Source organism: Macaca mulatta, chromosome 2 (genome assembly GCF_049350105.2).
Source record: "Macaca mulatta isolate MMU2019108-1 chromosome 2, T2T-MMU8v2.0, whole genome shotgun sequence".
NCBI classification, from domain to species: domain Eukaryota; kingdom Metazoa; phylum Chordata; class Mammalia; order Primates; family Cercopithecidae; genus Macaca; species Macaca mulatta.
Genome location: NC_133407.1, coordinates 53,276,085 through 53,296,189, shown reverse-complemented (window position 1 = coordinate 53,296,189; position 20,105 = coordinate 53,276,085). Strand labels below are relative to the sequence as shown.

Here is a 20,105-nt window from a genome sequence, read left to right as displayed (position 1 = left end):
CAACCTCTGTTCAAGCGATTCTCCTGCCTCAGCCTCCCAAGTAGCTGGGATTATAGGCATGAGCCACCACACCTGGCTAATTTTGTGTTTTTAGTAGAGATGGGGTTTCTCCATGTTGGTCAGGCTGATCTCGAACTCCTGACCTCAGGTGATCTGCCCGCCTTGGCCTCCCAAACTGTAGGGATTATAGGCGTGAGCCAGCATGCCCAGCCAGTTTTCTTTCTTTATGACTTTTCTTCATACGAAGGTGTAGAGTGTGATGTTTTCTATATACTTTGAATTTCTTTAAAAAAGGCTATTTTTTTATAGGAAAAAAGTCAAACCACAGTATATTTGTGTTTTTAAAATAATACAATACTTTCTATTAAACTGATTATATTGTGTATTGCACAATACTATTTTATAATTCTGCTGACTCCTAGTAATGGATCTACAACCCTGTGTTGAAAGAAGACTGTGTTCTCATGAAGAACCAAAATGATAGAATCTCATACAATGGACCTGTGCCTCCAAGTACATTATCAGTGACTTCTGATTTTTGTGATCTCTAGTCAATGAAACTACAAAGTGAGATCATTTGGAACTTACGGAAGGCTAGATAAGAGAGAAAGCAAAACTTCAAAATATGAGACTGGTTTAGTCAAGACCAAGGGACCATGAACTGTTTGGGACTCAGAAGGAAAAAAGGGGAACTTGAAAGTGACTATAATAAATAGGCCCCAATCTACTGTTCCGAGATTGGCTTCTACTTGATGGGAAAATTGTGGTTCCCCAAAGTAAAGACAATAAATTTGATTAAGGGATCTGCCTGGAAAAGGGAGTGTACTCTGACCTCTGGGAGAGGGTTTTGCCTCACCACATCCTATGTGTACACTGGATGAGTAATATTTATTATTGAGCCATGTGATGGAACGACGAACAAAGGTTGTTCCTGGTCATCCTGTGTCTATCACTGCAATTGCTCCTCTTGTAAATGTGATATATTGCTGGCCACCCTCAGCTGTTTTTGAAGCAGAAACAAGTGCTATTTTGTAAATAGAGCTTAGAACCCCTGGACATGTATTAGGACAGCTTATCAAACATATTGCATGTTCACTCTCGTGCTCAGTTGCAGAAGGATCTCCCAGGACTTCCTTTGCCATGGGGCTATGCTTTGATTGGCTGTGAATGATGTCATCACACTGTTTACTTTTTTTAGTGAAGGCAAAGATCTGAATGTGATATGCATGTGCACACGTTAAGTAATGGGAGAAACTCTACCCATAGATTTCGAGCCATGTTGTACTCATTTACTATGAGCCTATGATGTGACAACTCAGTAAAACACAAATCAATTGTGTGTCCTTTGGTGATTTACAACTTTTGGAAGTTTCTGTTTGTCTTGGATGCTTCCTCTTGGACTATCTTTGTAAGTTTAGTATTTGGGTCCTACTGTTAACAAACTGATTTTTTTCTGCAAACATAGGGCAATCTGCTAGGCACAATTTGAAATGAAATTTACAGATAAAATTCTGCCGTGACAAAATTTTAAGACAAATAGGCTTTGTTTGTCATTGACAGTTGAATTGACAGGTCTTTGCAACTCATTTATACAAAGCAGAACGTGTCTGGGAGAAAAGATATTTGACTAGGTGGTATAAGAAAATTATTAATGCATTTATTGAGCTTAGAAAAGATTGGATTCCTCTCTGGCATTTCTAGGGAGGTGGGAAAATGTTCAGTGTTAAGGTCAAAAATAACTGATTAAATCATAGAATTGAACGTATGCAATACTGGTCAGCGGATGTCATGGAATAGACCAACAAATTTTCAGGAGGGATGAATCCTACCAAAATGTCTTCAAAGTTTTGGGTTTTTTTTTCTAAGTATGATTTCATCCTGCTCTATGCCAGGTATATTCCAGAAATTTGGGTTGCACAGTTAAAATAAGAATAATAATATTTTTACAATTACTTTTATTATAATTTGAAGGTACAAAGGTACACTGTCCAATAAAAAGCTAAGGGCTCTAGTTAAATAAAAACTAGGCTTAAGAACCCAAGAGGGCATCCTGAGGCAATGTCAGTTTTGGACATTTAAGGCTTTCATATCCTCATTAATCCATCCACACGATAAGCCTAACAAATATTTGTTGATGCTGATGAGGGCTATTTCACATGATTTCAGCATATTCATTAGAAGCATCTACATACCAAAACATTCCTCGAAGTTGATTCTTGATTCATTGACAACTTTGGCTGCTACCACGGGATTTCCAGAAGTTGCATTGTTCTTTCTGGGCATTCAGTGTAACTCACTCACTTGAAACTGCTTTCGTGGACAAAATGTGTTTCTAGGTCTAAGGTGAGAGAAAAATAAATAAATGAATAAGTAAAAGAATTAAATGTGGTATACTTTTATTATAGCACACTGATTTTCTAAAAGGCTAAATTATATTATATAGATAGATATAATTTTGGGTTCTCGTTAGAATGTATATTTGTCTAGAACCTATTAAACTTCTTTAAAAGATTTGTAGGCACTATCCAAAAATTCTCTAAAATATCTAAAATCTTGAACTTAGATAAAATTGTTGTAATATTTGTTTAAAGTTAGGAAGTTCTGTAAGGGGTTGTAAATTGCCAGCTTGCTCTGTGCTTTGCAGAATCACAGCTTGAACAGGGCCACGAGGACTTCAGGATGATCTATGACCCATAGCATCCACTCTGTTGTCAGACACTGCCTATGATGCAGAACTTACCTTTCATGATAAGCCTTCCACCTTTATATGTCTTTCAGAGGAAATTTATTTGCTTGGCCTTGGGTTACAGGTTTAACTTTTCTGGGTCTCAGTTTTTTCACTTGTCAAGGTGTTCAGTCATTTTTGAATTTCTACTACGGGTCAAGCAATCCCAAATCCCAGATATTTTCTTGTGGGGGCTGGAGGAGGACCAAGGCAGGGTATACATAAGCAGAAAAATGAAATGAAATAATGTGCACAGAAGTTTTAGGCATTAGGAAAAAAAGTTAGCTTTCCCAGGGGAAAGGCTGGAACATTAACAGTTATGAAGACACTATGGTGAGCCATTTAATAAGGTCAAGGAATTCTGAGGACACTGAAGAGCACTGGGAACATCACTATTTGATTCTTTAGCAGCTCCTTCCCCTCCAAGCTCATGAAGCTGATTTTCCTTAAAAACAGGTTAGTGGCTCTGTTCTCTGGATCAGGATTTCACCCTAGGTACTCCCATCCATTCCCTCCGGAGTCCCCTAGACTATACATGCCCATGAAAGCAGGGACCCCATCTATTTAGTTCATCTTTCATTCATATCACCAAACCAAAACCTGACATGGAGATCCCAATAAGTATTTGCCGAATAAAAAAATACATGGACCATATCCAGAAGGTGAAGGGGAGCTACTACAGGAAGTTACACAACATAGTGACATGCTTTTTCTCTTCCCTCATTAGGCCACCTGGAAGCATAATTCTGGTAGCAATGGGGACGTGGGTCAAAGGGTACTTGAGGTAAGGAGGCCTTGTAGGATGGTATTGCAATAATTCAAGTAGAGTGATAAGCAGGTGAAATAGGGCGATTCCAAGGATACTGGGGTTAGCCTTGATGGCTTACTGGCTATCTGTATCATTTGGATAAGCATCTTGTTATTGACAATTGAAAATATCCTAATGAAAACAGCTGGAGCTATACATTTGGTAGTCACCGGCCAGTGGGTGACTGCTAAAGCCAGGGATGTTACAGAGACTGCCTGGGAAAGGTAGGTTGAGAATGGAGTTCTGTGCACTTTATGTTTGTGATTGCATTCAATTCTGAATTCTAGCCTATGACCCAAGAGGCCCTAAAGCATCAAGGCACATCTTCTTCCACTTAGTTTGAAGGTTATTGTGTGGAATGAGTGAGATAATGTAATGTGCTTAGCACATAGTATTCAATAAAGGTTACCTGGCATGATTATGAATAATTTAATATATAATTTATAGCTAATGATGGAAATACACCAACATATGTGCTTATTTAATTTTTCTTCTGCTTGCTTTAATTTGTCCCTCACTTCCAAGCAGAACGTTCCCCCTCCCTCTCTCTCTTTCTATCTGCCAGGGACAACTTAACCATTAGACACAGTGGACCTGGTGCTTAGGCCCACAGCACTTTTAGGAGCACACAAAAATGTTTTTATTTCTTTCAAAATCAGAAGAAAAAGATGAACTTTCAGGTTGAAGAAAATATTTTTATACATAATGTAATTGTATTCATCTTCATTCCAATGCAGTAGTAAAATAGAAATTTCAATTTTTTTTTCATGGAGAAAAAAGCCCACAAAAGTCAGGATGCAGCCCTGTTGCCTTTCCCCTTTGAGTTTCTGTTTTTCTCTCTTTGTTACTCTCTCCGTCTTCATCTCCTCCTTGCCTTCAACCCACTCTTTACTGTTGTAATTCCTAGCATTCTTCTACTTCTAGCATTATTTGGCCTATATCCATATGACTCCTTCATATTAAGTGAAAAAATAAAATAACAAAAACTAGCATTTTCCTTGCATTGGTTTTCCTTTCCTGTGTCTTTAATTTCTCAGGTTATCAGCTTTCAGAGTGAAGACACATAATCCCTGTTAGAGTAGAAGACTTAAAATCGAGTTTGAGACACACCTTCTGAAACTGCAGCCTCTTGGGAGCCTGATTACCAGTGAAGAGTGTTGCTGCTTTGCATTTTTCACACTTGAACACAGTGAAGAAGATGAACATTAATTAGGATTATAATGCCATGAAGGCTTACTGTGCTGTGAGAACTCACAAGAAGGAAAATGCCATTTCTTTTTTTTGGATGCAATTCTGAGTGTCATGTATGTATTAGTTCTTGGGCCCAAGCCAAGTTACTTTAGGGGTGATATACAATCTGTTATTTTTAGATCATATTGGGTAAGGGTGTAGGCTATTATTTTAGGATAGTAAGAGAAGATAAGTTTGTCTAATTTTAGATGATCAAGTTTCCTAATATGAATCTTCCTTTAGAAAGTATTTTTGAAATGTTATCGTTTATAGTTCAAGCTTATGGAGAACTTAATGTTGGAAGCATTCCTTAGTTCAAGGGGATTTCATGCCTGGGTGATTTTCGAGTTTGATTGTTTTCTAGCTTACTTGCCTGACTTAGGATCCTTACTGCTCCTTAAATTTCACAAATAGTGAGTTAAAGAAAAAAAGCAAACACACCAAAAACAAACCAATACTAAACTCCCTTCTCTAGCAACCAGACTGTCCTAGGGAGTTGTATGTAAAGTTAAAAAAAAGTGGCAGGATTCCTGTTTCACAAATAACTTGAATTCTAATTATTTTTTAAAGACAGATTTAAAACAAAGTATTTTGTGAATAATGTACAGATCATTAAGACTGTAATCGCTAAGCTGTAGTATATAATATAAGCCTCTATTTCACCACAAAAATTCACACTGATTACCCAGGATGATTTCCAGATGTTTACTCTCTGCATGTAATAAAATGTTGGTTAAAATTGTAACTTAGCTGCTATTTAAAAAAAAAACAAAAAAAACCCTAAACTCTCAACAGACACATGAAATTTTCACCAAGACTTTGCCCCCATAGAGTCATCCCTCTCACGACAGAAATCTTCAAAAATCTCTGGCTTACTTAAACCCACTTTTAATTTTAACCAGGGAGAGAAAGTTGAACTATGAAAGGTGATGAATCGATCACTTCACATATATCAACTGGGTGGAAGTTTCCACAGAACTTGCATAACTAGAAAATTGGTACAAGTAAATTATTGGGTCTGTATTCACAGATGCGAAAGGGAATAGGAAAAAGATTAAAATGGCAGTAAAGTTAAATCTTCAGGGAGAATCAAAATATCATGGTAAAACAGGGTATGAATACTGTCTTTTTATGTGTCGGGAACTTGAAATTTGTGAAAATATGCAATGGATCCACTTGGAGCATGACAGTATCATGTACAGCAGCTGAAGAAGAGACAGGTGCCACATGAGGAAAAAGGGAACAGAGAGTCAGGTAGTTCAAAGACAGGAAAGTAGTTCAAAGACATATATTATGTAGAAGTCATTAAAATATACTAAAGAAGGAGACGGTAAAATAATAAAATACAGGATAATAAAGTGGAAGGGTAACACAGTGAGGGAAGGAGGAGGAGGTGAGATAATTTGAAAAGAGAGAAGAGATGAAGAGGTAGAATGAGAGCACGCATGGGTGCGATGATTTTGTAATGACTTGTTTCTCATGAAAAACACATTATCCTTGAAAGGAATGATTTTTCTCCTCCCGCACACTACTTTGATTTGTGTGTTTACAACACGCTAAGCCCACTGGGATGCAGCTGAGGATTCAGAGCCTTTAGAATGATCAACCAGACACTGCTATTCCAAAAGACACCAAATGCAGTGTAAATAATTAAATATCTATACAAGTCAACTAACATTTATTGAGTGTGCAATCTCAGAATAACGAGGCATCAGCCTTCTGATAGACCTTAGGGTCTTGACAGAAAGCAAAAACCCAGATGAATAAAATGGTGATTTGGGGGAGAGGGACTCAAAAAAGGCAAAAGTAACTTAGCCCAGTAGGTCATAACTTTTTTGGGATAATAGACTTCTTTGTGAATCTGATGAAAGCCTCAGAGCTTCACCCAGGAAAATACACATTTGTGTGCAAAATAAAAATTTTGCTTATGTCATGGAGATTATAGATTTCCTCAAGTTCAATTGTGGGCCCCCTCGTTTAAGATCCTATAGTAAGTGCTGAATTTAATAGATGCATAATTTTTAACGGGCCACTGTTTAAACTACATACAAATTCACTTCAGTTAAAACCTTAGGAATGATTGGAATTCATGAATTGAACTAAAGAGAGGGACCCAGATGCCATCCTCCTGTGAAACTTTAATAAACCAACTAGTTTCTCCATCCTCCAGTGGAGCTAAATTTTGGGGGTTTGTTTATATGTTTATTTATGCCTTGCCATGCTCTGGAAAAATTTTAACTTATAAAAGTACATATAATACAAAAAACATAACAAATATTTTAGGAAAATAAACATCAAAACATATTTAGGATTGAGAAAGTTGAACTAGCAGAACTTACAGTGGCATGGTAGACATAGGTTACAATTTTGTAACTTTCTGGTGGCTAAAGTTAAGATGAAATAGGCTTAATTGCAAGACTAATAACAATCCATAAAATAAAAACTAATCTGGTTGTTAGATTATTGGTTAGGATACATTAGGTTGCAAGTAACAGAACACCTAACTAGGAGTGGCTTACAGGCATTGTTAGGATTTTTTTCTAATATCACAAGAAGCCCAGAGGTAGGCAGCTGTTCAGTCATATTATCAATGATGCGGGTTTTCATATCTGTCATCTCTGCTATCCTTAGGCTGTTGGTCTCTGTCATACTTGTAGCTTCATTGTCTCAAGTGAACTGCTAACTTGTGGCATCATATCCATGAGCAAGGCAGGGAGAAGACTATAGAGGTCTTGTCCATCTGTAGCTTTCATCAGGAAGCAATTGCCACCCTCAAAGCCCCCTTGTAGACTTTCTTTTATGTTTCATGGCCAGAACGGGATCATATGAACATCCTTGGCTACAAGAGAGACTGCTAAATTAGTATCTGCCATTTTGGCTTTTTTAGAGCAAGGAGGGCAAAGGAGGGTCTTGGGGATGGCATTGGATTAGTATCTTTTACAAAGGATATGAACAGTTTTTCCTGATATTGAGCAACCTTATTCCTGGGTGTCATCAAATGAAGATCCTGTGTGATACATTACACCATGCCCTAATGTCAACCTATACAGTAAATATAGTAGTGAGTTCTATCATGTACCATGGAGTTTCATGGTTCTCTCTGTAGGCTGATGGCTTAGACCAAGGCACAAACTGGGAGAAGGCAGGTCTACAGGAAATCAAAACAATGTATTCAAGTACAAAGCCTTGTTATGATCTAGTTTAATCCAACGGTAACATTTAGCTTATCTAGAGTCATGTATGAACACCAATGCCCTTGAACCACCTTTCCATAAATATTATTTATCACAGCTGGACATTGAATAAGAATGGGTCCACAGGGAGTTAAAGGCTGTAATCTCTAACACAATCCTACCTGGAGCACAAAAGCCTGCATTGTTGATAAGGACAGATACATATGCTTTGACAACCAACCAGGGAGAAAGTAGAGTTAAGTGCTGCTTATAAAAATTCAGAAGCATAACCAAGACATGTGCCTGTTAGACAAACAATCACTGGTGGTTAGACTGGTGGAGGTGAGCACCAAGAAGAAGTAATTATTCTTTCCACTATCTTCCCTTAGAGTTTGTCTCTATCTCCATGATAGTATGTACAGCCCATATTTATGTAGTTTGCTGGCTATCAGCCTACTCATTTTGTAGCCCCTGATCATGTTATCTTTTATATAACAGACTTGGGTCTAAATTTAGAAATATTTGGAAAAAATATCATTTTATTGAACAGTGAATAGTAGTTGCTTAGGTAATATTTGGAGGGACAACTTTGAACAAAGAAATCAATGACAACTTACTTCATTCTATTTTCAGTACTAATTATTTGACATCAAAATATTGGCCAAAAAAACCACAATGACTTTTGAACCAACCTAATATCAAGCATTACTTAAACTCTCACTGCTTGAAGACCAGAATACTTGGTGTAATGGACTAGACACTAGCGGTTAAAAGCTCAAGGGAAGAAACATATGTGCCTTCCCTTGATGAACCTATGAACTAGCTGAACTGGAAGAGCATAGAAAACATATCTGAGAAAGGAAACCAGAACATTTATAAACACTGTTGTCTTAATAAAGGGTAATTCTACTTTTGGAAGAAAAAGGTACAATTTAATTATAATGCTTTTATGTCCAAGTCTATGTTTAAGGTATTTGCTTGATTACAAAGAACTAAGGTTTATGACTTGCTTTATAGTTGGAGGTGTTCATAAATGAAGAGAGTTGGTGAATGGAGTTTCCCTATGTGAAATTTTTAAATGCATCTGTGAATATGTTCTTCATCATTTATACTCAAGCTACATCTTTTACACTAATTGTTGGTTTACATTAGAAACACAGAAACACAATTTGCGAATTGTTTTTATTGCTATAGACATAAGGAGACATTTTCATCTTATTGGTGGTTTAGTAACAAATGGAAAATTACATGACACAAATTACACACTTAATTGCAAGAATAACAGGAAATGAAAGATGATTGACATGTGGCAATAACAAAAACGCTTATTTATTCTCACAGAAAATTAAAGAATTAAGAACTGGAATGTCAGCTATCTGTGAAATGTGAAATTCTGGACAAAGAAATTTAGATATTACTCAGAGAGTGATTGGTGCTTTTTATATTTTTGCTATAAGATTATAAATTATTTGAGAGCAAAGCCTGTCCTCTGGTTTTACATCTATTCATTCAATAAGCACTATGGCACTATGTGGGGGATCAAAAATAAATAAGAAATAATTTCCTTTCCTCTGTGGAACATGGTCTACTTTGGAAGAAATAATGTTTATACAAAAAAAAAAAAAACCTGTTATAGAGGATAGACTGTTCTAAATCTCACACAGGAGATTAAAACAAGTTCCCAGGATTCTGGGAAGAAAAGAGTATCTCCAGCTGTCCTGTGTCAGGAAAGGCTTCACAGCGGAGGTGACATCTGAGCTGGGCACTAAGAGGCCAGCAGTACTTTACCATAGGGAGATGGAAAGAAGGACATTCTGGGGAGGAAAAACGTTGTAACTAAAGTGCTGATGGCCGAAAAGAGAGGCTCATGTATAAATAATGGAAAATCATCCAGTTTTCCTGCTCCACAAGAGCTCAGTAAGCAGAGAAATGAGAGATAAGGTTTAAAACATGAGTTGAGGTCATGAAAACATGGAGAGTCTGTTATGTTTAAATTAAGGCCCTTGGACTTTGTTTGATAGAAAATGAGGAGCTATTGATGGTTTTTTGAGTACCTGATAGACATTAAACATAAGTTTTTTGAGTGGATGAGGTGTCAGGTGATCCAAACCATGCTATCATTCTGTACACTCTGAAGTGCCTAACACAGTGTTAGCACATAATAACTGTACAACAATAGTTTTTAATTGGCTATAGAAAAATACATAAGCAGGAGAGCCATCAAACAAGGTATTGAGAATATCTGACAGCTTAGAGATAAGCCAGACATGCTCTTTTGGCACTCACTGTTCACATCCACCCCCTTCTGCACACTCTTGTGTCGTAGGGGCTGGAAGGCTGACAACTACATTTCTCAGGCTCCCTTGCTGCCAGGGTCTGAGGTGAAGTCCAAGAAATAAGATCCCTCCCATGAGATGTGGAAAGTGAAATGTTGGTGGAGCCTGTTTTTATTTCTATGGTAGTGGTAAGCCCTGGCAGAAATGCATTTTGTAGTGGACAGTCTTCACAATCACTCTACAGTGACCAGCTTCATGAATGTGAAGCAACTGTGAAATTGGCAGCAGTTTCTTGACCTCTGCGTGTTGACAATGATTTCCTGACCTCTGGTTCATAGCCTCAGGGTTATAACCTTATAACCTAGGATCAGCATGATCTGTCTAACAGGACCTCTTCACATGCATTTCTACAACTCTTCCAACGATTTTGTGGCACCCCATTCCCTGTATTAAATTCCTTTCTACTCGAGATACCTAAACCCTTTTCTATTTCCTGCACCAAATCTTTACAGGAACAAAAGATGAGGAAATTTGCATGGCAGAGGGTAAAAGTCATTCAAAGGCGAGTCAATGTGGGACCGAAGAAAAATACTTCAAGTCCAAGGCTCTTTTATACTACAGAGGGCGTCAAAGTGCTTTTCAGTCTGTGTCAATGCAGGCCCTTGTCCTCCAGCCTCTCCCTTACTTACCTAAAAAAGAAACTTTTTTTTTTTTGCCAATTTACAAACATATATATACACACATGTATATATATACACACATGTATATATATACACACACATATATATTTCTGTATTTCCTAAGTTTTCTACAATGAGTAGAAACATGTATATATGTGTGTGTGTGTATATATATATACTCATTGTAGAAAACTTAGGAAATACAGAAAATTATAAAGAAGGAAATAAAAAGCATCTGTAATTTTACTAGTGGGAGGGGTAACTTCTTGAATCAGTAAAGATGAGGTTAAGCTGTAAGAGACAGAAAACTCAACATGCAAGCAACTTAAGTAGACATTTCCCAGAACGAGCAACATTGCAAAACTCTGTCTCTACAACAAACAAACAAACAAACCCCACAAAAATTAGCCAGACATGGTGGCGTGTGCGTGTAGTTCCAGCTACTGGGAAGGCTGAGGTGGGAGGATCATCTGAGCCTGGGAGGCCAAGGCTGCAGTGAGCAGTGATCGTGCCACTGCACTCCAGCCTGGGCAACAAAGCGAGATCCTGTTTCAAAAAAAAAAAAAATTTTTTTAAGTAGAGATTTCATTCTTTGTTTCTCACATAAAAAAGTACAGGAGTAAGTAGTCCAGGGATAGTAGCTCTAAGGCCATCAGGAATCCAGACTCCTTCTCTCTTATAGTTCTGCTATTCTTGACACACGCTTACACTTCTTTAATCAAGATGACTGCTCTAGCTTACTCTCTCATACTACATTCCAGCCAGGAGAAAGAAAAGTAAGAACATATCCCCTCTTTTTAAAGAAGTCACATGTGAAATTTTGCTGTGTCCCTTTGTTCCCTGTGGTTATACCTATTTGAAGAGAAAACTGAGAAATGCAATCTTTATTCTGAGCAGCTGTATACTTAGGGGAAAGCTGGGGGTTTCCCCCGAAGAAGAAGGTGCACATGGGTATTGGAGGACAGTTAGCACTCTCACTCACTTAACTGTAACTAGCCAGTCCTCCTTCATACAGAAGCGTGCAGTTTTCTCTTTCTTGGCATCTCAGGTCCCAAAGCCACCCTCATTCCAGGTACTAATCTTAATGTTTCTGCTGATACCATATTTTGTCACTTTGGCCTGTTGCCTTTTCCTGAAGCATTTTGCCCAGACTAGTTCTATTCAGATTAGTTACTTTTATTTTTTATTTTTATTTTTAGAGATGAGATCTTGCTCTGTTGTCCAGGCTGGAGTACAGTGGTGTGATCATAGCTCACGGCAGCCTTGAAATCCTGGGCTCAAGCAATTCACTTGCCTCAGCCTCCCAAGCAGCTAGGACTACAGATGTGCTCCACCATACCTGGCTCATTTATGATTATTATTTTTTTAGAGACGGACTCTTGCTGTGTTACCCAGGCTGATCTACAACTTCTGGTCTCAAATGATCCTCCTGCTTCAGCCTCCCAAAGTGTTGGGATTACAGGTGTGAACCACCATATCCGGCCAGCATTATTTATTTTAAAAATTCTTTCTCTATCAGACCCCAGGCCACCGGACCTTTCTCTTCTCAACTTATCTGAAAATGTAACACCCCAATGAGTCCCTCAGATCAAACTTCTTTTTTTTTTTTTTTTTTTTTTTTTTTGAGACAGAGTTTCACCCTTGTTGCCTAGGCTGGAGTGCAATGGAGCAATCTTGGCTCACTGCAACCCCTGCCTCCCGGATTCAAGCGGTTCTCCTGCCTCAGCCTCCTGAATAGCTGGGATTACAGGTGCCTGCCACCACACTCGGTTAATTGTTTGTATTTTTTAGTAGAGATGGGGTTTCACCATGTTGGCTAGGCTGGTCTTGAACTCCTGGCCTCAAGTGATCCAGCCATCTCGGCCTCCCAAAGAGCTGGGATTACAGGTGTTAGTCACCATGCCCAGCCTACAAATGGTCATTATAGAAGTTTGATCTGTCCAGGCACGGTGGCTCAAACCTGTAATCTCAGCACTTTGGGAGGCCAAGGCAGGCAGATCACTTGAGGCGAGGAGTTCGAGACCAGCCTGGCCAACATGGTGAAACCCCATCTCTACTAAAAATACAAGAATTAGCTAGGTGTGGTGACACCCACTTGTAATCCCAGCTACTGGGGAGGCTGAGGCATGCAAATTGCTTAAACCTGGGAGGTGGGGCTGCAGTGAAGTGAGATCACGCCACTGCATTCCAGCCTGGGTGACAAAGTGAGACCATGTCTCAAAAAAAAAAAAAAAAAAAAAAGAAAGAAAGAAAGAAAAAAACCATTTGTAAAGCCACCTTGACCTGTATCTGAGTCCTTTTCCAAGAAGGGCTGCAGGCTGTATTGCCTGTCCTTCCTCTGACCCACCATTCTATCTTTCCCTCTAAATGTCAAGCTGTTCTTTAAAACAATATTTCTGGATTAATTGCAGCTCTCATGCTCCTCACAGGAAGCGCCAATCAATGTCCCTTCTTCTGTGCATTTCCAGGGCTGCAAATTATTTTCTGTTCAGTACAAACTGTGTTTCTTCTGATTTTTAGCCAGTATTCTTTCTGGGTCCTTTAGAGTCTGAGTTTAACCATATTCTTCTTTTTTCACTTTTTCCACTATTTTTTTTTTTTTGAGACAGAGTCTTACTCCATCACCCAGGCTGGAGTGCAGTGGCACCATCACGGCTCACTGCAAGCTCCACCTCCCAGGTTCACGCCATTCCCCTGCCTCAGCCTCCCAAGTAGCTAGGACTACAGGCGCCCGCCACCACGCCCGGCTAACTTTTTGTATTTTTAGTAGAGACAGGGTTTCACCATGTTAGCCAAGATGGTCTCAATCTCCTGACCTCGTGATCCGCCCCCCTTGGCCTCCCAATCCACTCTTACATTAAAAGCTGCTTAGGGACTACAACCTCTGACCACAGAAATATATGCAAATAGACACTTAATGCAGTCTGTTGGTGAATTTCTCTCATGGCTTCTTTTAGGCTAAGCAAGACTCAATGAGCATCTTCTTGCTTCTTTCTTGGGATCTATTATGGTTCTTTTCTACAACATCTTGGGTTTCCCAAAGCTTGAGGATTTGAGATACGACCATAGACAGTTGACTTCCAATGCTACTCCCTAGGAGAAATTCCCTAGCTGTGAGAGTTCCTTGCTTAAATAAAGCAGGGGTGCTTTCTCAAGGAAGTCAAGGATCATTTCACTATCTAATCTCTGCTAGTGCAATTGGACAAGGAAAGGAGTCTTTGGGGCCTGTAGCAGTTAACAATAATCTAGGTTATGCTGCTATAATGAACAACAGTCAAATCTTAGTGGCTTTAAACCAAAATGTTGATTTCTTGCTTATGTTACTTGGCCCTTGTGGGTTGGCAGGAGGACTTTGACATAATAGAGTCCCCATACCAGTGACCCTCATTCCAAAGAGGAAGAGTTCTGGAGCATCTTGCATCAATAATTCACTATTCCAGCCAGGAAGAGACCCACATCACTTCTGCTCATTGGCTAGAACTAGTCACATGGTTCTGTCCAAAGAGACCAGGAATTACAATCTACCTTGTGTTTGAAAGGAAGGGGAACTGGAAATATTTAGAGAACAGTACTAATGATGTCCACAGACCCAATTGTAATGATTAACATTCACAGGCTAGTATTTGACCCAGACTTACTTGAGGCAATTGCAGTCAGCATTTCTAAACCTCTTTGTATTTCAATCAAAAGAAATCACTTTCAACATTTTGCTTCTAATTACTCTGTATCCCTCTCAAATTGTTCCTGCTTCAAGGTGAAATCAGTGAAATGTTTTGAGAGCCCTGGTGCAGAGTTTCAGGCCTGTCACAGCTTCTTTGCTAACATCTTCACCTTGGCACTTGAGTTCTCCTTGAGTGTCCTCCCCACCCCCTTCACCAGCCTCAACCTCACTCTGCCTACCTCATCACCCTGGGAGCTGCTTGCATGCATCACTGTTTTGGTGGATGGCAGCAATACACAAGGGCACCTCATTGTTGGAAAGGAACTGCCTTCCGCCTGCCAAGGACAAATGCAGACATACAAAGCAATATCAAGCAAGACTTCACATCAAAGGGAACCCTGCCCGGGCTTGCCAAGAGCAGGCTGCCTCTGTGTCTTTCTCTTCAGCCTTGTCAGTATTCTTAGGGCCCAACACGCCTATGGTGTCCCTGCCAGGCCGCCTCATTCAACCAGCACTCCTGTTCACTCTGACACCAAAAGCTCAGGGCTCTCCCTGAATCTGGGCTCGACCACTTGAACAGAGCACAATGCCAAGTGTTTAAAAATGTTGCGTGATTAGGAAGGAAAAGCACTGAGAAATATTTACTCTGTGAACCCTATATGAGTAGGAGAACAGAATGCTTTACCTTGTTCAGTGAAGCAACACATAGAAAGTTAAGAAATTCCTGCCTAAGACCTAGGAAAGATTACCTAATGAGGAAGGAAGAATGCTCTATAAGCAGAGGTCTGGGAACATTGGAACCAAACTGAAATTGACACTGGCTGGCCTGGGCATTCAGACTTGACTGGAGAAGTCGTGTGACAAACAGAAGATCCAGAGAAACTTTAAGTTCTACTTTAGAACCAACAGAAGAATTCAGGTTCTGTTGCTTTAAGGAAAAGAACATGTTTGTTTTACAAAGAGTATGAGGGAAAAATGGAAAAGAGGGACTGGCAGGGACAAAGAAGGGGATTGAAACTGTATTTTAGAAAACAGGTAAGCCTATCTGTTCTGGATGCTAAAGGGATGCTAAAGAACTCTTCTAGAAGGATACACTCATCATCAAAATACAATGGAAGTCAAAAAGTTTTAAAGTCAAATATTGTGAGAGCTTGAAAGGGGAGATGGTCTTTTCCAAAATTTTTTTTTTTGAGTTATGAAAATCTAAGGCTCAGGAGTGTCAAGGGGCCTTTTCACAGTCACACAGCTGCTTAGTGACAAAGCTGTAGCTAGAACTCTGAGTTTCTGACTCTCAGGCATAGGTTGTTAAATCACAGCGTGGTGTAATGGTGCTACGTGTGACACGTGATCAGAGAGCACAGGTCTGCAACTTCATCAAGTAAGGTATTTTTAACATGGTGACTTCAACCCTTTGACTAAGCTCTTCCACTGTAGCCAACCCTACTGCACTGTTCCAACAGCTTCCCAGAATGGTAGTAATTAGAGCAAAGAAAAAAAATAGGGCCCAGAGAAAATGTAACATTTCTTAGTAGTGGGAGGAGGTGGAGATAAATGCATTTACATAACTTTCTACTTTCAGAACACTTCATGTGACCACAGGTTATTAACCTAGGGTCCATGGAGAGAACTCAGGCATTCCAGGACAGGAAAAAAAAATTACATCTTTTACTGAACTCTCACTGAAATGCGTCATTACCTTCATTATGAAGGTAGGCAAAAAACCACAACAGTATTTGCAGTCCTTGGACTTTGTCACTAATAGAAATAAACAGTTTCACATTATATTAGCTGTTGCAGGCATCTTGACATATCTTTACCTTTTTTATCACTTTGCTATGATGGTAGTTTTTAGATCTGCTGCTAGATTTTGTTAAATAATGTTTAATAAGCACCTATATTACTATACCACAGATTTTCATAAATGTTTTGATAATAATATTTCAATATAATTGGATTTTTTAATAATTCTATGTATGTATTTATTTTAAGCAGTTAAAGGCATTATTCTGAGAAGGGATCTGTAGACTTCACCTGTCAGAGGGATCCTTGGCATGAAAGTTAGGAACTCTGACATGTGAGGGGTCAACGAGTGTCAGGTTGCCAATGGATACCCATGTTACTAGGTCCCCTGTCCCAGCACCATCATCCTGTGGGCTCAGAATGACAGGGATGCTTGCTTGTCATTCTGGGTTGGAGAGCTGCCAATATCTCTTGCTACAGACTGTGTTTGTAATTCCAGGGTGTGCCAGCCTTTGAAAGCTGACATGATTATATTGCAAAACGTGACAGAAAAGAATCCATTGTTTGGCGTTATTATTAAAATTAAGGCTGATATGGAGTTGGTAATATTTCTATTAAGAGGGCTGTGTTCACATGTCCATGGAAGTTGACTTTTCTGCGGGAACTGGCACTTTAAAGTCTAGTCAAAAGGAAGTCAATGTTTTCAAAGATGACAAAAACTGATTTGGCCTGGTCAATACATGTTCAGACTACTATTAAGTAAGAAAAATAAACATTTTAAATATTAAGGCACCATTTCCACCTCCCAAATAGGCCAAGAGTTTTAGAGATGGCAATTCCCAGGATCGATAGGGTGTAATAAAATAGATATTTTGCTAAACTACTCACAAGACCAAGGCTTGACATAACTTTTCTAGATGACAGATTGGGCTTTATGTTTTAAGTGAGTGTTTTTCACCCAGTCATTTCACTTCTAGGAACTGATTCTGCAGGCAGAATTACAAAGATATTCTTCAAAATGTTATTCATAACAGTAAAAAAGTTGGAAACAGCATGAATGCCAACAACGAGAGCTTGGTCAAATTATGCTACATCTGTAGGATGAATTATTACGTAGCTAATTTTAAAAATAGCCATTCTGACAATAAGTAATGATATGAGGAAATGTATAACAATAATGTAGACTTAAAATGCAACACATAAAACTGCAAGTATAAAATAATTCTGTTTTTTAGTTTTAAAATATTCTTCGTATTTCTTTGCAATCTTACTTATGTACATATACCTATAGAATATGTATGTGTAAAAAACTAGAAGGAAATATATCACAGTGTTAGGGTAGTGGCATTTTAATTATTGGGTAGAGGCATTTTAATTATTTTTATTTACTTCTTTATGTTTTTGGAACTACTGACGTTAGGAAAAGCACTAAGACACTGTTTTTAAGAAGATGAGCTGGTGCCACATGGGCTGATGTGTTTGCTGTGCCTTCTTGTTGCTCCAGACAAAAGTTTGTTTTGCTGGTTGCTACTGAGTGTTATTTTTCTTGTAACCTTTGCTCTCTTTCCCCACCATTGGCTTCCAGATGTCTGATTTCACCAAGTTCAGGGCACTTGACGCATGTGCATTTTCCCCTCTAACTTGAACAGGAAATTCAGAAACTGCCTTAAGCCTGCCAGCCTGATAGAGCCAGCACCATCGTGAATATCAACCCCAAACCTCTTGACCTAATAAAAAATAGCTTGATGGGGGAATCTGAAGCTTTCGTAAAAACTGGTGACGGAGTTTGAGATAGGAAAAGAATTTTAGAAGGCATCTGCCTCTCTTTCCTCTTGGTCAATGATGGCTTCTGCCTAGTTGTGCTTTCTGCATGTTGTGGGCGAAGAACGGAGCTAAAAAGTAATTATTCTACAGCAACTTAACCTTTTGCTGATATTTGGTAGAAAGTGATGAACTTTCAACTTTCAGTCATTATTTAGCATGTAATGTATAAATTAGCTGGAAAAAAGTCTGTTTGACTAGATGAAGACATATTTTCTATGGATTTTACCTTGAAAGTGAGAAATACAAAGGTAATTTTCTGTTTGGGAATGTTTGTTTTAGGATTCCATTATTTGCAGTGCCATTTAGAATTTTGGAAACATTAGAGTCTATATTCCATTCCTCCTCTCTTTCTTAAACTTGGATCAATTTTCTCCTGGGTGAAGTTTAAAATAATAAAAACTGGGAAACCATTTACTCAATGCCTCCTGTTGCATAGCAATCTAAACAAACAGGCCCCTTTCCTCTGTTAAGAACTTCCAATAAGACAAATCACAAAGCTTGTGTTTAAAAAAATCATTTCCAAGTTCCCCACCCCCAACCCCATTTTAAAGCTCCCTTTAAAAAAAAATAGAGGCAAAAGATTGTAAGCAAGAAACTGAATTGACTTTTTAGTGAGTCACTTCTCATGCTACTACAGGGATTAGAAAACTCTTTTGTTTGTGGTGAGGCCAGAGGATCTGAGCTGGACACATAAAATACCAACCCAGCCAAAGCAGGACAAATAATAAGAAATAATAGTAACCGTCAGGTGATCAGTATCTTCTGTGTAGCAGACACAGTGCCATATAAGTTATCTAATCTTATAACAAACTTCCTGTGTTGGATATCTTACATTTGCACCCCCAGGTCCTCTCTCTACTCTTCTGCATCCTGTTCTCTGCCCAGGGAGGATGACCTATTTAGACAGCAGCAAAGGGCTTGCTTACCCAAGGGTACTGGCAGGAGAGAGGAAGGAGGAGGTAAGATCAGAGTATGTTCCTGGCCCCTTCTCTGCTGGTTCCGGCAGGTTGGCTGTGTCCCTCCACCTAGAGATACAACTCCTGCCAGGCAGTCTTTTCCATTCCACTCCCCTCCCTGGCTTCCAAGAATGGCTCCTCAATGCTTCATTCAGGTCTAGTGGTGGGAAGAGCTCCCTGTGGTTGCCAGTTCCATATCAAAGTGAACTCTTAGGCAATGTCTTCTCATGCAATTTATTGGGAAATCAATCAGAGATTGACCTTTGCTAGACAACCTCTAGTGTCTTGTAAACGTTATTTAAATTTTAAATTATTTGTCTTTTCAAAATCATGGGCTTTGGCACTAAGTAGTTTTGGCCTTGACTGTAAGCGTTGTCAACACTGAACACCTGGATAAAGTATTAACCTAGCAGAGACTCAATTTACTAAAAATTAAAGAGTAACAGTAATATCTACTTTACATGGTATCATGAGAATTCAGTGAACATATATAAAATTTTATTACAAGGTACAGCACATAAATATAATTTTATTCCTCTTTTTTCCCTCTTTTTTTCCTCCAACTAGGGGCCAAATTTAGCTAACATTTACTGAGTGATTATTATGTGTCATGTACTAGTTTAAGCATCTTATACATATTAATTTATTTACATCAGTTCTGTATACTATTGTTCTCTCTTTTACAGATGGAGAAATCAAGGCGCAAAGAGGTTAAGAAGCTTGCCCAGGGTTTGCCGGGACATAGATGGGAGTACTAATTCACAACTAGATGGTAAACTTTTCAAGGCAAAACCAACTGTATACTAAATTTCTTTCTTTCTTTCACAGGGCCTAGCATGATGTCATCCATACGTAGGTGTTCAATAAGTGCTGATTTTATTCCAGGAGCAGAGGCAATTAAGCTAGGGTTGCAATAGTTAGGGAGCCAGGAGGTCCACATGGTCAAAATAGCAGCTGCTTTCACCAAGGGCAGTAATGTGTGCCTCTCGAATGTGGATGCAAGGTCCTGGTAACTGAGGGATGGGCTGCTGT

The 20,105-nt window shown here is 38.9% G+C and overlaps 2 long non-coding RNA genes across 3 annotated transcripts in view; one reads left to right on the top strand and one right to left on the bottom strand.

The window, feature by feature from the left end:
* The window catches only part of LOC144339040 (uncharacterized), a 32,147-nt gene extending 27,323 nt beyond the window's left edge, over nucleotides 1-4,824 (top strand). Inside the window, exons 2-3 of the long non-coding RNA XR_013413599.1 lie at nucleotides 3,453-3,509; nucleotides 4,571-4,824. This is a non-coding gene — a long non-coding RNA (uncharacterized LOC144339040). The remainder of the gene's footprint in view (nucleotides 1-3,452; nucleotides 3,510-4,570) is intronic.
* Nucleotides 1-19,283, bottom strand: part of LOC114676281 (uncharacterized) — a 99,628-nt gene extending 80,345 nt beyond the window's left edge. Inside the window, exons 1-2 of one of the 2 annotated variants that reach the window (XR_003727159.2) lie at nucleotides 19,044-19,283; nucleotides 2,193-2,338 (exon numbers count right to left, since the gene is read on the bottom strand). This is a non-coding gene — a long non-coding RNA (uncharacterized LOC114676281). The remainder of the gene's footprint in view (nucleotides 1-2,192; nucleotides 2,339-19,043) is intronic. The other variant, XR_013413598.1, reaches the window with a different exon arrangement.
* Nucleotides 19,284-20,105: the final 822 nt, after the last annotated feature.